The sequence below is a fragment of the Coregonus lavaretus genome (genome assembly GCF_964263955.1).
Source record: "Coregonus lavaretus genome assembly, chromosome: 8".
NCBI classification, from domain to species: domain Eukaryota; kingdom Metazoa; phylum Chordata; class Actinopteri; order Salmoniformes; family Salmonidae; genus Coregonus; species Coregonus lavaretus.
This window is the reverse complement of record NC_139995.1, coordinates 26017391-26031113: the sequence shown is the minus strand read 5'-3', so window position 1 is coordinate 26031113 and position 13723 is coordinate 26017391. Positions and strand designations below refer to the sequence as shown.

Sequence of the window (13723 nt, the reverse complement as noted above, 5' to 3'; positions counted from 1 at the left end):
GCTTAGAAATGGATCATCTGTTGACACCGTAGATTAAAATGGCTTGCATTGAGCGATAGCCCGGCTTCCCACAATGACACAGTAGTATATTTCTGAGCTTGTATGACATAGGATGTGAAATCTTATAGTTAGTCATTTTATAATTTGATTAAACTATATTTAGAACGCATATAAGTAATTTCAAGCCTCATTCATACAGTTTTGTTGAATAGGAAATACATAATATAAAATATTTAATACTGTGTACTTGAGCTTGTGTCCTCAAAATTGACTACACCTCAGCAATTTATTTTTAAAAAATTATAAGAAAGGTAAAATTTGGAGTACAGTGCATTCAGAAAGTTTTCATACCCTTTGACGTTTTCCACATTTTGTTACGTTACAGCCATATTCTAAAATGGATTCAATTGTTTTTTTTCCTCCTCAATGCACACACAATACCCGATAATGTTTTTTTGACATTTTTGCTAATTTATTACGGTAGTATTACATTTACATAAGTATTCAGACCCTTTACTCAGTACTTTATTTAAGCACCTTTGGCAGCGATCACAGCCTTGAGTCTTCTTGGGTATGACGCCACAAGCTTGGCACACCTGTATTTGGGAAGCTTCACCGATTCTTCTCTGCAGATCCTTTCAAGTTCTGTCAGGTTGGATGGGGAGCGTCGCTGCACAGCCATTTTCAGGTCTCTCCAGAGATGTTCGATCAGGTTCAAGTCCGGGCTCTGGCTGGGCCACTCAAGGACATTCAGAGACTTGTCCCGAAGTCACTCCTGCGTTGTCTTGGCTGTGTGCTTAGGGTCGTTGTCCTGATGGAAGGTGAACCGTCGCCCCAGTCTGAGGTCCTGAGCGCTCTGGAGCAGGTTTTCATCAAGTATCTCTCTGAACTTTGCTCCGTTCATCTTTCCCTCGATCCTGACTAGTCACCCAGTCCCTGCCGCTGAAAAACATCCCCACAGCATGATGCTGCCACCACCATGCTTCACCGTAGGGATGGTGGCAGGTTTCCTCCAGACGTGATGCTTGGCATTCAGGCCAAAGAGTTCAATCTTGGTTTCATTAGACCAGATAATCTTGTTTCTCATAGTCTAATAGTCCTTTAGGTGCCTTTTAGCAAACTCCAAGCAGGCTGTCATGTGCCTTCTTCTGAGGAGTGGCTTCCGTCTGGCCACTCTACAATAAAGGCCTGATTGGTGGAGTGCTGCTGAGATGGTTGTCCTTCTGTAAGGTTCTCCCATCTCCACTGAGGAACTCTGGAGCTCTGTCAGAGTGACCATTGGGTTCTTGGTCACCTCCCTGACCAAGGCCCTTCTCCCCCTATTGCTCAGTTTGGCCGGGCGGCCAGCTCTAGGAAGAGTCATGGTGGTTCCAAACTTCTTCCATTTAAGAATGATGGAGGCCACTGTGTTCTTGGCGACCTTCAATACTGCAGACATTTTTTGGTACCCTTCCCCAGATCTGTGCCTCGACACAATCCTGTCTCGGAGCTCTACGGACAATTCCTTAGACCTCATGGCTTGATTTTTGCTCTGATATGCACTGTCAACTGTGGGACCTTATATAGGCCGGTGTGTGCCTTTCCAAGTCATGTCCAATCAATTGAATTTACCACAGGTGGACTCCAATTAAGTTGTAGAAACATCTCAAGGATGACCAATGGAAACAGGATGCAACTGAGCTCAACTTCGAGTCTCATAGCAAAGGGTCTGAATACTTATGTAAATAAGGTATTTCTAAAAACCTGTTTTCGCTTTGTCATTATGGTGTTTTGTGTGTAGATTGATGAGATTATTATATTTGTAATCCATTTTAGAATAAGGCTGTAATGTAACGTAATGTGGAAAAAGTGAAGGGGTCTGAATACTTCTCGAATGCAATGTATGCAGCATTACTAGTTATTGTTTATGGCCCTCTCATGATCAATAATTTGTTTTGGGGATTACTTACAGTATATTATATTTTCGATTACATTTAGTCATGAGAAATAGGCAGCATACGAATTTGTGTATTTCCTGCATGACTAATTTGCAGGTAAGTACGTACTGTACATATATGGAAAAAAACGATTTAATTTGAAAGATTTAGACATTTGAAATTTCAATGGCGTGTAATGAATCAAAAAAACATAATAATTGTTTTCGATGATTGTTTTTATTCGCATCGACATGATTTGAAGATTTACATTCATTTTGAAAACATATTTTCAAGCTTAACAATACCTTCTCGGAAGGCGAGTGATACTGATACACTCACATAGTGACACAAACCAGTACACATGTTTTAACTCATCTCGCAATCGAGAGGAAGAAACTTATTCTGGCTTAAATGCAGATATCATTTTTTATAATTATGACATATGATACTGTTTGTATGTTTTAATATCAATATCAAAACAGTACAAATAGGAATGACATTTTTTTACTAATCTTTCCACTAGGAAGACAGTGAACACCAATTCATAAATTATTTTTAAAAACACTCCCCACAGGGAAAAATACACAGTATATTCACTTTATAAAAATGAAATATAAACTTATTCGTGAAACGAAAATAAAAACAGAATATTCAATTGATCCTCTTGTAATCAAGAGGGGAACATTCAAATATTGATATTGTTCAATGCCCTTTTCATTAAAACCAAAACTTATAGAATAAACTCCTGCAAATGCAGAAGATAAGGATGAAATTCTCTGTAATGAGGACTTGGAAATGTCCTGCATGAGCCGACAAGGAAGAAGATCTCTTCCTATTCTCATTACTGTCTAACATCCATTACATTATTCTTAGACCAACATGGTCCATTGTGTTTGTCTGAGAGTGGAGCTCCAGTCTGTAGGACTCTACCAGGGCCTCCAGAGGGCGCTGATGACTTGACTCTTCTCTTTGCTGACGCTGTGCTGAGCTGGGGAGCTCAGCTGAGGCAGGTCACTCTCCCTTCTGTTCTTATCAGAGAATGGTTGCAGGCTCTGGAGGTCCAGCAGCAAGTGGCTCAGAAGTTTTCTCTGAGACTGTGTCTTCACCTCATCCGTGGACACTAAGTGTACAATCTCTTGGACACACCTGGAGTAGCCCTGATTGACAGGTGCTGAGCAGGAGGAAGAGCTCACTGGCAGGTACTGTTGCTGTCATCTCAGGAAGCAAACTGTCATCTCCAGGATGTCAGCGTTCTCCAGCTTGGAGTCAGGCTGCTGGTTGAGGCTCTCTGGACCCAGGAGAGACTTGAGCTGCTCAATGCTAATGTTGATACGATCTCTGCGTAACTTCTCCACCACTGGCTTTCTAATCTGCAAAAAGATAAGGAGAGTCATTAATAACATTGTTCTAAAATATATCAGAGGTGTGATAAAAATATTATTTTTATTTCTATTATCAAGAAACAAATCATAAAGCAAATTGTAATTTCAATTTACCTTGTTTGTCAGAGTCAGGTGGTCCTTAGAGTAGATCATGGCTGAAGTGATTGTAGGTGCCATGGCTTGATCTCTGTGCTGTAGAGGACTCTGTGTAGAAAGTGAATCTGATTTCTACTTGCTTCATCTCTCCTATATATAGTCCCAAATCTGCATATGAATGTGTGGGTCTTGTGCTTGTTGGAGTTTCTCACAGTCTGTAGCCAATGGGGTAGCTTGGGTTCTTAATGCTGGGGACAATGGTCACGTCTCAGGGGAACAGGTGGAGAGGTGGGGGGTGATGGAGAGTGACTCACAGAGCGCTGTGTGAATCTGGGAAAGTGGTGACCCCCAGATTTCCTGCCTAATGGCTCAGTGACACAGACAGTGCATACACTCATCATCAAAATGTACACGTGCGGGACTGACACATATCTTCTGCATTAAAACTTACACTACTTTCTTATACATTTTATTGGAAGATTCATAGCCTACCGTATCGTATTTGGTGACTGCATTATGAATATTACCTCTTTATTTGTTTTCCTGAATAGAGAAACGGCTTGTTTGCCGTTTGCAAATTCAGTATTTTAGCTTGTTTGCGTGTTTGCTTTATCCGTAAAAAGTTTTAACACGTTTGAGATTCATTCAGAATTATTCATGCTAAATGTTTTTTGTTATTATTATGAAGTCAGCATAATCAGTATAATGGGTTGAATTCTTATAGAAGACAGAGAAAATAGCAATATGAGCAAAATGTAGATCGATATTGGCGTGACTTCATCATCATTTCTCATAACTATTTGAGAGAAATGTTGCAATACTGTTCCTATTATTCGGAGTGGAGGGAATACACTTACAGTTTTGGAAGTCCGGAGGTAGCAGATGTGTCCTCTGTAGTAGAGAGCTGATCTGATTTTCCCACACTGAGTCCTGTGTGCTGTGATCAATGCACTACAAAAGCTGTTTAGTGGACCATTAGTGATGGTTATTGGCTCTGTGGTGTACGATAGCCAGAGCCTGACATCACAGACCATCTGGATTCTGGAGGGAAACTCCTGCACTGGCTGGTTCAACACATACTCTTATAGGTACAGACCGTGTATCCAAGTTAGTCCAAGTCAATGTCTGCAATTCAATCTGTTTTCTAAATGGTATTTGAGCTGATATTGATTCTCTTTGTCCTAGACAATAGCTATATTTGAAAGGAAACATATGATGTTATTACAATAATAAGATTATATTATATAAGATTTTCTTCCATAAAGATAGGAATAGTGTTAAAAATGTACTTAACCAAATAGGCAAATCACTGTTTATTTTTTAATTCCCCTCTATACGTGTGCCTATTCCCCAGTGGCTCTGGGTGTTCCCCAGACAGTCAGGTGCTGGTGGGACTGATTATGATAATTCTCATGAAACTGAACTGAGACTCTGCTCTCCAGAGCTTTCCCACACTCTGCACATTGAGAGAGCTTCCACTTAACAATAGAAGTGAATAGAATAGAAGTGTGCCTTGTTAAATGCTATCGTCTCTACACAAGCAGTTCCCATCAAGCCCCTGGGGGTAAAGTTGGTTTCTTAGATATTTGTCAATTTAGATGGTGATAAACACACATTTTTGACTAATTGATTATTTATTTATTTTACCTTTATTTAACTAGGCATGTCAGTTAAGAGCAAATTCTTATTTACAATGACGGCCTGTGTAGGCTACCGAGTCATAGTCTCGGTAGCCTATACAAGAGGCAACAAGTTTAATTCAAAATCCTGAAGGGTTAACCATACGGCAAATTATTATTGACCTTTTTTCATTAGCATTAGTATAAGGTCTGTAACAATACATTTCAAAATAAGACTATGAAATCTATGATTTTCACCAGACTTTATTAACTTTTTTGTTTTGCGAAATTATGTGAACATTTACTAAACATAGGCCTATGATAATGAAATATAACAATCAAAATTCCTCTCCCTATCCCTTGACCCCCCTAAGTAGGGGTCTGAGTGTATTGTCCTTAAGAGGCTCTGTGAGTGAGTTTTCCTGGGTTTCCCACACTCTCTCCATTCACTGCTTTGCTTTCAATGGAGGAACAATAGAAGTGTGTCTTATTACTCATCACATTAGTTATGCAGTTGAGTCCAGTCCCAGACAAAGAAGGTTACTTACTCTCTGTCTTCCCATTTGACTATGATAAGATGAGGGTATCAATAAGCTTTATTTTTGTAAAACACTTAGAAACTCTACCACGCATCAACATATTAGCTAACTCAAGATACAGAACTGCCTGTAATCTATGGAACAATGCAGAACAGATACATTTGACAAATGTAAAAATAGTATATTTGCCTTTTGTAATGACATTGCACAAGTAAGCACTTCTGCACAGACTAACATGCAAACAGTGGTGGAAAAAGTACCCAATTGTCATACTTGAGTAAAAGTAAAAGATAACTTAATAGAAAATGACTCAAGTAATAGTGAAAGTCAGCCAGTAAAATACTACTTGCGTAAAAGTCTAAAAGTATTTGGTTTTAAATATACTTAAGTATCAAAAGTGAATGTAATTGCTAAAATATACTTAAGTATCAAAAGTACAAGTATGAATAATTTCAAATTCCTCACATTAATTAATCCAGACAGCACCATTTTCTAGTTTTATTTATTTATGGATAGCCAGGAGCACACTCCAACAATCAGAGATCATTTAAAAACAAAGTGTATGTGTTTAGTGAGTCCATCTCTTGATAAGTGTGTGAATTGGACCATTTTCCTGTCCTGCTAAACATTCAAAATGTAACGAGTACTTTTGGCTGTCAGGGAAAATGTACAGTACATATCTCATACCTCTAAACATTCAACTAAATTAATCAACACAGAATATTACATACAGTTCCTTCAGAAAGTATTCTCAACCCTTGACTTGTTCAACATTCTGTTGTGTTACAGCCTGAGATGTTGTGTCACTGGCCAACTCACAATACCCCATAAAGTGGAATAATGTTTTTAGACATTTTTACTAATTAATAAAAATGAAAAGCTGAAATGTCTTGAGTCAATAAGTATTCAACCCATTTGTTATGGCAAGCCTAAATAAGTTCAGGAGTAAAAATGTGTTTAACAAGTCACATCATAAGTTGCATGGACTCACTTTGTGCAAGAGCTCGATTTTGGTCTCATCTGACCACAACACTTTCACCCAGTTCTCCTCTGAATCATTCAGATGTTCATTGGCAAACTTCAGACGGGCTTGTATATGTGCTTTCTTGAGCAGGGGGACCTTGCGGGCGCTGCAGGATTTCAGTCCTTCACGGCGTAGTGTGTTACCAATTGTTTTCTTGGTGACTATGGTCCCAGCTGCCTTGAGATCATTGACAAGATCCTCCCGTGTAGTTCTGAGCTGATTCCTCACCGTTCTCATGATCATTGCAACTCCACGAGGTGAGATCTTGCATGGAGCCCCAGGCCGAGGGAGATTGACAGTTATTTTGTGTTTCTTCCATTTGCGAATAATCACACCACCTGTTGTCACCTTCTCACCAAGCTGCTTGGCGATGGTCTTGTAACCCATTCCAGCCTTGTGTAGGTCTACAATCTTATCCCTGACATCCTTGTAGAGCTCTTTGGTCTTGGCCATGGTGGAGAGTTTGGAATCTGATTGATTGATTGCTTCTTTGGACAGGTGTCTTTTATACAGGTAACAAACTGAGATTAGGAGCACTCCCTTTACGAGTGTGCTCCTAATCTCAGCTCGTTACCTGTATAAAAGACACCTGGGAGCCAGAAATCTTTCTGATTGAGAGGGGGTCAAATACTTATTTCCCTCATTAAAATGCAAATCAATGTATAACATTTTTGACATGCGTTCTTCTGGATTTTTTTGTTGTTATTCTGTCTCTCACTGTTCAAATAAACCTACCATTAAAATTATAGACTGATCATTTCTTTGTCAGTGGGCAAACGTACAAAATCAGCAGGGAATCAAATACTTTTTTCCCTCACTGTAACACATCACTGAGTACCGCTCTTCATATTTTCAAGCATGTTGGTGGCTGCATCATGTTATGGGTATGCCTGTCATCGGCAAGGGAGTTTTTGGGGGGATAAAAAGAAACGGAATAGAGCCATAGAGCTCTGGCTCTGGACTAGAGCAGCTGACCAGAGCTGGACTGGGCACCGGTGGAGCAGTCTGCTCTGGCACTGGAGTGGAGCAGCTGACCGGAGCTGGACTAGGCACCGGTGGAGCGGACTGCTCTGGCACTGGAGTGGAGCAGCTGACCGGAGCTGGACTGGACACCGGTGGAGCGGACTGCTCTGGCACCAGCCGTACCGGGCTGGGGACACGCACCACTCGTCTGGTGCGAGGAACAGGCATGGGCCGCACCAGGCTGGGAACACGCACCACTGGTCTGGTGCGAGGAGCAGGCACGGGCCGTGCCGGACTGGATACACGCACCACTGGCGACACGCACCACTGGTTTGGCACGGGGGGCAGGTACGTGGCGTGCCGGACTGGATACACGCACCACTGGTTTGGTGCGAGGAGCAGGAACGGGCCGTGTCGGACTGGGAACACGCACCACTGGTCTGGTGCGAGGAGCAGGCACAGGGCGTACCAGGCTGATGACACGCACCACTGGTTTGTGGCGGGGAGCAGGTACGGGCCGTACCGGGCTGGGGAGGCGCACTGGTGACACAGTGCGTAGAACCGGCGCAGGATATACTGGACCGTGGAGGCGCACTGGAGGTCTGGAGTGTAAAGCTGGCACAACCCGTCCTGGCTGGATGCCCACTTTCGCACGGCACGTGCGGGGCGCTGGTACAGGACGCACTGGGCTGTGAAGGCGCACTGGCGACACAGTGCGTATCTCAGCATAACTTGGTTCCTCAATGAACACACGCTCCTTACAGCGAGTGCTGGTAGTTGGCTCTGGTCTGCCCCCTGGCTCCACCAACCACCCTGTGTGCCCCCCCAAAAAATGTTCTTGGGGCTGTCTCTCTGGCTTCCTTCGTCGTCGGCACCGTTGGCGTCGCCGTTGATCCTCTCCTACCTGGGCTTCTACCTTCGCCCAGGGTCCTTTACCAGCAAATATCTCCTCCCAAGACCAAAGTGTCTTCCCCACCTGTGTCCAAGGTGTTTGCTCCTCCTGGGCACGCTGCTTGGTCCGTTGGTGGTGGGATCTTCTGTCACGTTCGTAGAGTACAGGATTGGACCAAGGTGCAGCGTGGTATGCGTACATGTTCGTTTATTATATAAACACCAACAAAAGCAACGTAACGTGAAGTTCTAAAGGCTAAACCTCAAACAAGCCAAACACACAGAAACAAGATCCCACAACATAGGTAGGCAAAATGGCTACTTAAGTCTGATCCCCAATCAGGACAACGATCGACAGCTGCCTCTGATTGGGAACCACACCCGGCCAACATAGATATACAAACATAGAATGTACACTCTGACCAAACCAACAAGAAACAACAGGCATTAAAGATCAGGGCGTGACACTGGGAGACAAATTCACCTTTCAGCAGGACAATAACCTTAAACACAAGGCCAAATATACACTGGAGTTGCTTACCAAGACAACATTGAATGTTCCTGAGTGGCCTAGTTACAATTTTGACTTAAATTGGCTTGAAAATCTATGGTAAGACTTGAAAATAGCTGTCTAGCAATGATCAACAACCAACTTGACAGGGCTTGAATAATTATTTTAATAATAATGTGAAATATTGTACAATCCAGGTGTGCAAAGCTCTTAGAGACTTACCCAGAAAGACTCACAGCTGTAATCGCTGCCAAAGATGATTCTAACATGTATTGACTCAGGGGTGTGAATACTTATGTAAAATAAATTAGATATTTCTGTATTTAATTTCCAATAAATTTGCAAACATTTCTAAAACATGTTTTCACTTTGTCATTATAGGGTATTGTGTGAAGATGGGTGACAATAAATATATATATAATCAATTTTCAATTCAGGCTTTAACACAACAAAATGTGGAATAAGTCAAGGGGTATGAATACTTTCTGAAGGCACTGTAACTACAGGACAATCGTATATTTATTGATGACGTTCATAAACCATTGCATCTTTCTTCCTTGGATCTAAGATTTTAGGATGTCAAATGACCAGTACTTGGACTCTAATGCAAAGTATAGGATTTTGATAAACCACACAAACAATCAGATACACTGAATAATAAAAAAAATAATCATATAGAAAATATGTTTCTTAAACTATGTGATGAAACATCCCTGCAATTGCTTGAAAACATCTTCAAGACACATCATAGAGTGTGGGTTATATGAAATCTTCATAGAAGAAACATACTGTATAGACAAATGCATTTGTTAGATACATATCTCAATATAATATGAGCATTTAAAAGCTGTAACATTGGTAGTGAATCACAAAAAAAACAGGCTTGAATATCAATCAAATCAATTAAAGATTTGTAAGTCATAAACAAGAACATATTTTCTGAAATTCCTTCACAGAAGGATATTGTTGCATAATTCAAGAATGTAAACATTCTTTGTGCGCTTTCTTACCCAATGTGGGTAATAAATAGACTATAATGGGTCAATTATGAATGATAATTCAAGACAAATCTTCAAAGAAGATAAATTCACTCAGAAACATTTTTAAATAATGAAATAAATTGTTCCTTTGTGGTTGTTTTGCATTTTCTGAACAGTGCAGAATATAAACCACCCTTAGCAGATTGAGGAATTTCGTCTTACACAGTAAGAATAAATTTACATGATACTCATGTTACATGAAAAGTGATGATATTTCCTCACAGAGGAAAATATAAAAGGTAATATCAATATTAACTTCCATTAGGAAGGCTTTTTCACACATTAATGAAAAAACAACAAGCACAGTCAAAACAGAACTTTGAAATGTCCTGCATAAGTAGAAGATTATGTCTCTTTCTATTCTCATTACTGTCCACAACATTAATGTAAGACCAACATGATCCATTTTGTTTGTCCGAGAGTGGAGATCCAGTCTGTAGGACTCTACCAGGGCCTCCAGAGGGGGCTGTTGACTGGACTGGACTGTGCTGGGGTGGGGGACTCAGCTGAGGCAGGTCACTCTCCCTCCTGTTCTTATCAGAGGATGGCTGCAGGCTCTGGAAGTGGCTCAGCAGTCTTCTCTGGGATGTGTCTTCACCTCATCCTTGGACGGGAAGTGCAAAATCTCTTGGACACACCTGGAGTAGCCCTGATTGACAGGTGCTTAGCAGGAGGAGGAGCTCACTGGCTGGTACTGTTGCTGTCGTCTCAGGAAGCAAAATCTCATTTCTAGGATGTCTGCTTTATCCAGCTTGAAGTCGTGCTGCTGGTTGAGGATCTCTGGACCCAGGAGAGATTTGAGCTGCACAATGCTGCTGTTGATACGATCTCTACATAACTTCTACAACACTGGTTTTCTTAGCTGCAAGAAGAGACGAGGAGAGTCATTAATAACATTGTTCTGGAATATGGTATTATTGAAACAAATAATACATCTAATCAAACTGAATAATGGTCCTTAAATTTGAATCTTCAATGTACCTTTTTGGTCAGAGTCAGGTGCTCCTTACAGTAGATCATTGCTGAAGTGATTGTAGGCGCCAAGGCTGGATCTCTGTGCTGTGGAGGTCTCTGTGCAGAGTGAATCTGATTTATACTAGCATCATCTCTCCTATATATAGTCCCAAATCTGCATATGAATGTCTGTGTCTTGGGCTTGTTGGAGTTTCTCACAGTCTGTAGCCAATGGGTGTGCTTGGGAGGACAATGAGAAATGTGGAGCTGCCACATGCTCAGTGTTCTTATTGCTGGGGGACAATGGTCACTCTCAGGGGAACAGGTGGAGGGGTGGTGGGTGATGGAGAGTGACTCACAGAGCGCTGTGTGAATCTGGGAAAGTGGTGACCCCCAGATCTGCTGCTTAATGTTGGGATCAAAAGACACAGACATTGATCCCATAACTTACATATGTGTGAGATGACACATATCTTTAAAATACTGGTAGGCTACTCATAATGTTGTAACTTTTACTGAAAGCTGTTTGAGACAGTGACATAGTACTGATCTGATTGGAGTCCTTTCAGATTTGTCCGTCTGTAGTAGATGACCTTCCAGGTAATGTGACTCCATCAGAGTGCAGCAGTTCTGAGGTGATGACCTACCTACCCACCTACCTGCCTGCCTGCCTGCCTGCCTCTCTCTCTCTCTCTCTCTCTCTCTCTCTCTCTCTCTCTCTCTCTCTCTATCTATCTATCTATCAGTGGTGAATGTGACGAAAGTTCCAATAACTCATGTGACAACATTTACCTCTAGTGAACATGTTTGTGTCTATTTCTTCATTGAGAAATATTGTACTCATGAGCTTTATTCCAAAGGGCTTGTTGGGAACTGCTTGTGTAGAGATGAATTAGCATTTAACAAGGCACACTTCAATTGTTTATTTGAAGCTATCGCAATGGGCAGAGTGTGGGAAAGCTCTGGAGAGCAGAGACAGTTCATTGTCATTAGCATCATCAGTCCCACCAGCACCTGTGAGTCTTAGTGGGGGAATAGGTACACTTCAGGAAGGGAATGAAGCAACAATTTACAAGCCTGAAAACTGAGGTTGTTTTGGACTTAATAGTATTACATTATATATAAAGCAGTACATTTATTGAAAAATAAAATGTATATTCTCTGAATCATCTGAACAGCTAAACATCTAAAATGTGTTAAAAGTTTTGGCAGTTATAATTGTGGAAATAAGTGTATGGGAGTAAAAAGTACATATTTTCTTTAGGAATGTATGTCAAAGTAAAAGTTGTCAAAAAAATTAATAGTAAAGCAAACTACAGGTACCCCAAAAGTAGTACTTAAAAGTATTTGAACTTAGTTACTTTACACCACTGTGTGCTGGAGGTTTACTATGATATGATATTGATTTTAGTTGCTCATCAAATGTGTACCAAATAGTTTATTGTTTTCACAAGCCTTCACTTATGTGTAGGCCTACAGAAAATATCACAGAAGACCTGAGATTTCCTACATCAAATATCACAGAAGTTCAGGGCTATGTTCAGTTGCCAAACGTTTTTGAACGTTGCAGATAGAAATGCCATGGATAGAGCCAATGTGATTCCTTATTCTACGTGTCAGAGAGGCATCTGAATGTTTCAAAACATTGCGTCCTGCTGAACGTGCCCTATAGATAGTGGACGCGTTCCACATCTAAGGCGAGGTGACTGTGTCATCGACTGACAAATTGCTATAACATATTATGTGGTTAGTTGATACTTAAAATACCTATTGAGGCGTTGTATGATCAATCAGGCATCAGCAACGTCTAAGCTCTGGACGCGGCCTTTTCCATTGAGGGATTTTCTATTTTTCGTAGCTACCTGAACACCATTCCGCAACACGTCTGTTACAATGGGCGTGCTCCTCTGCTCAGGCGTTGCTACGCCTACCAGATCTTACAACACCTAGATAGGTTTTTTAAGTATCAGCTAACCACATCATATGTTATAGCAATGATTACACAGTCGATGATGATGTGGCACGCAACCATAGGTCTTGTGCCCCTGCTCAGACGTTACATGCGTCAACCAACGGTCGGGCACCACATTGCTATAACATATGATGTGGTTAGCTGATACGTAAAATACCTATCCAGGCGTTGTAAGATCAGGCATGCGTCAGCAACGCCTGGGCAGAGGAACATGCCAAACGGTTGATGCATGCAACGTCTGAGCAGAGGAACACGACCAATGAGGGGATTTGATTAATCTGGCCCAGGCGCCAGGGTAGGGACTGTAATGCACCAGGTGAAAGTTGATTGCATTCGTTTTGGAAGCGGGCTCCCGGGCCCCAGTGGAGTAATAATAAATAATAATATGCCATTTAGCAGACGCTTTTATCCAAAGCGACTTACAGTCATGCGTGCATACATTTTTGTGTATGGGTGCTCCCGGGGAGTAATGAGTAGGATTCTATTTTTTTCACAAGCAAAAGTGATTTTTTTTTTTATAAAAACGCTTTATCTGCCTTCCCAATGAAAACTAGTTTGAAAAATCAAACATATATTTTATAGAAAATATGTATGTTTCTGGACGAATCACACCGCTGCACACTCTCCATTGTGCTGATGTAGTACAGCGGATATTCGGATTTTGCGCCAACCTGTCACTCAATCCTTTGAACTTTTTTGCTATTTTTATATAGGGACATAAAACTAAAACTGAGGGAGCACATGTTTCAACTGAGCGGTCTAAGCAACCTTTTGCCCCCTAGTGGACGATGCACCATGCTGCCTTGTTGACAACAT

At 41.3% G+C, this 13723-nt stretch overlaps 2 pseudogenes across 2 annotated transcripts; both read right to left on the bottom strand.

Annotated features, from left to right (window-relative positions):
- Positions 1-2842: 2842 nt before the first annotated feature.
- LOC311133835 (transcription factor HES-5-like) lies at positions 2843-3539 on the bottom strand (annotated as a pseudogene). The gene is made up of 2 exons: positions 3413-3539; positions 2843-3286 (listed from the first exon to the last, which is right to left on the bottom strand). The product of its transcript is annotated as a transcription factor HES-5-like (transcript).
- Positions 3540-10425: 6886 nt separating this feature from the next.
- Positions 10426-12808, bottom strand: LOC311133982 (transcription factor HES-5-like; annotated as a pseudogene). Its single transcript has 3 exons — positions 12798-12808; positions 10963-11067; positions 10426-10843 (listed from the first exon to the last, which is right to left on the bottom strand). The product of its transcript is annotated as a transcription factor HES-5-like (transcript).
- Between the last annotated feature and the right edge of the window lie 915 nt (positions 12809-13723).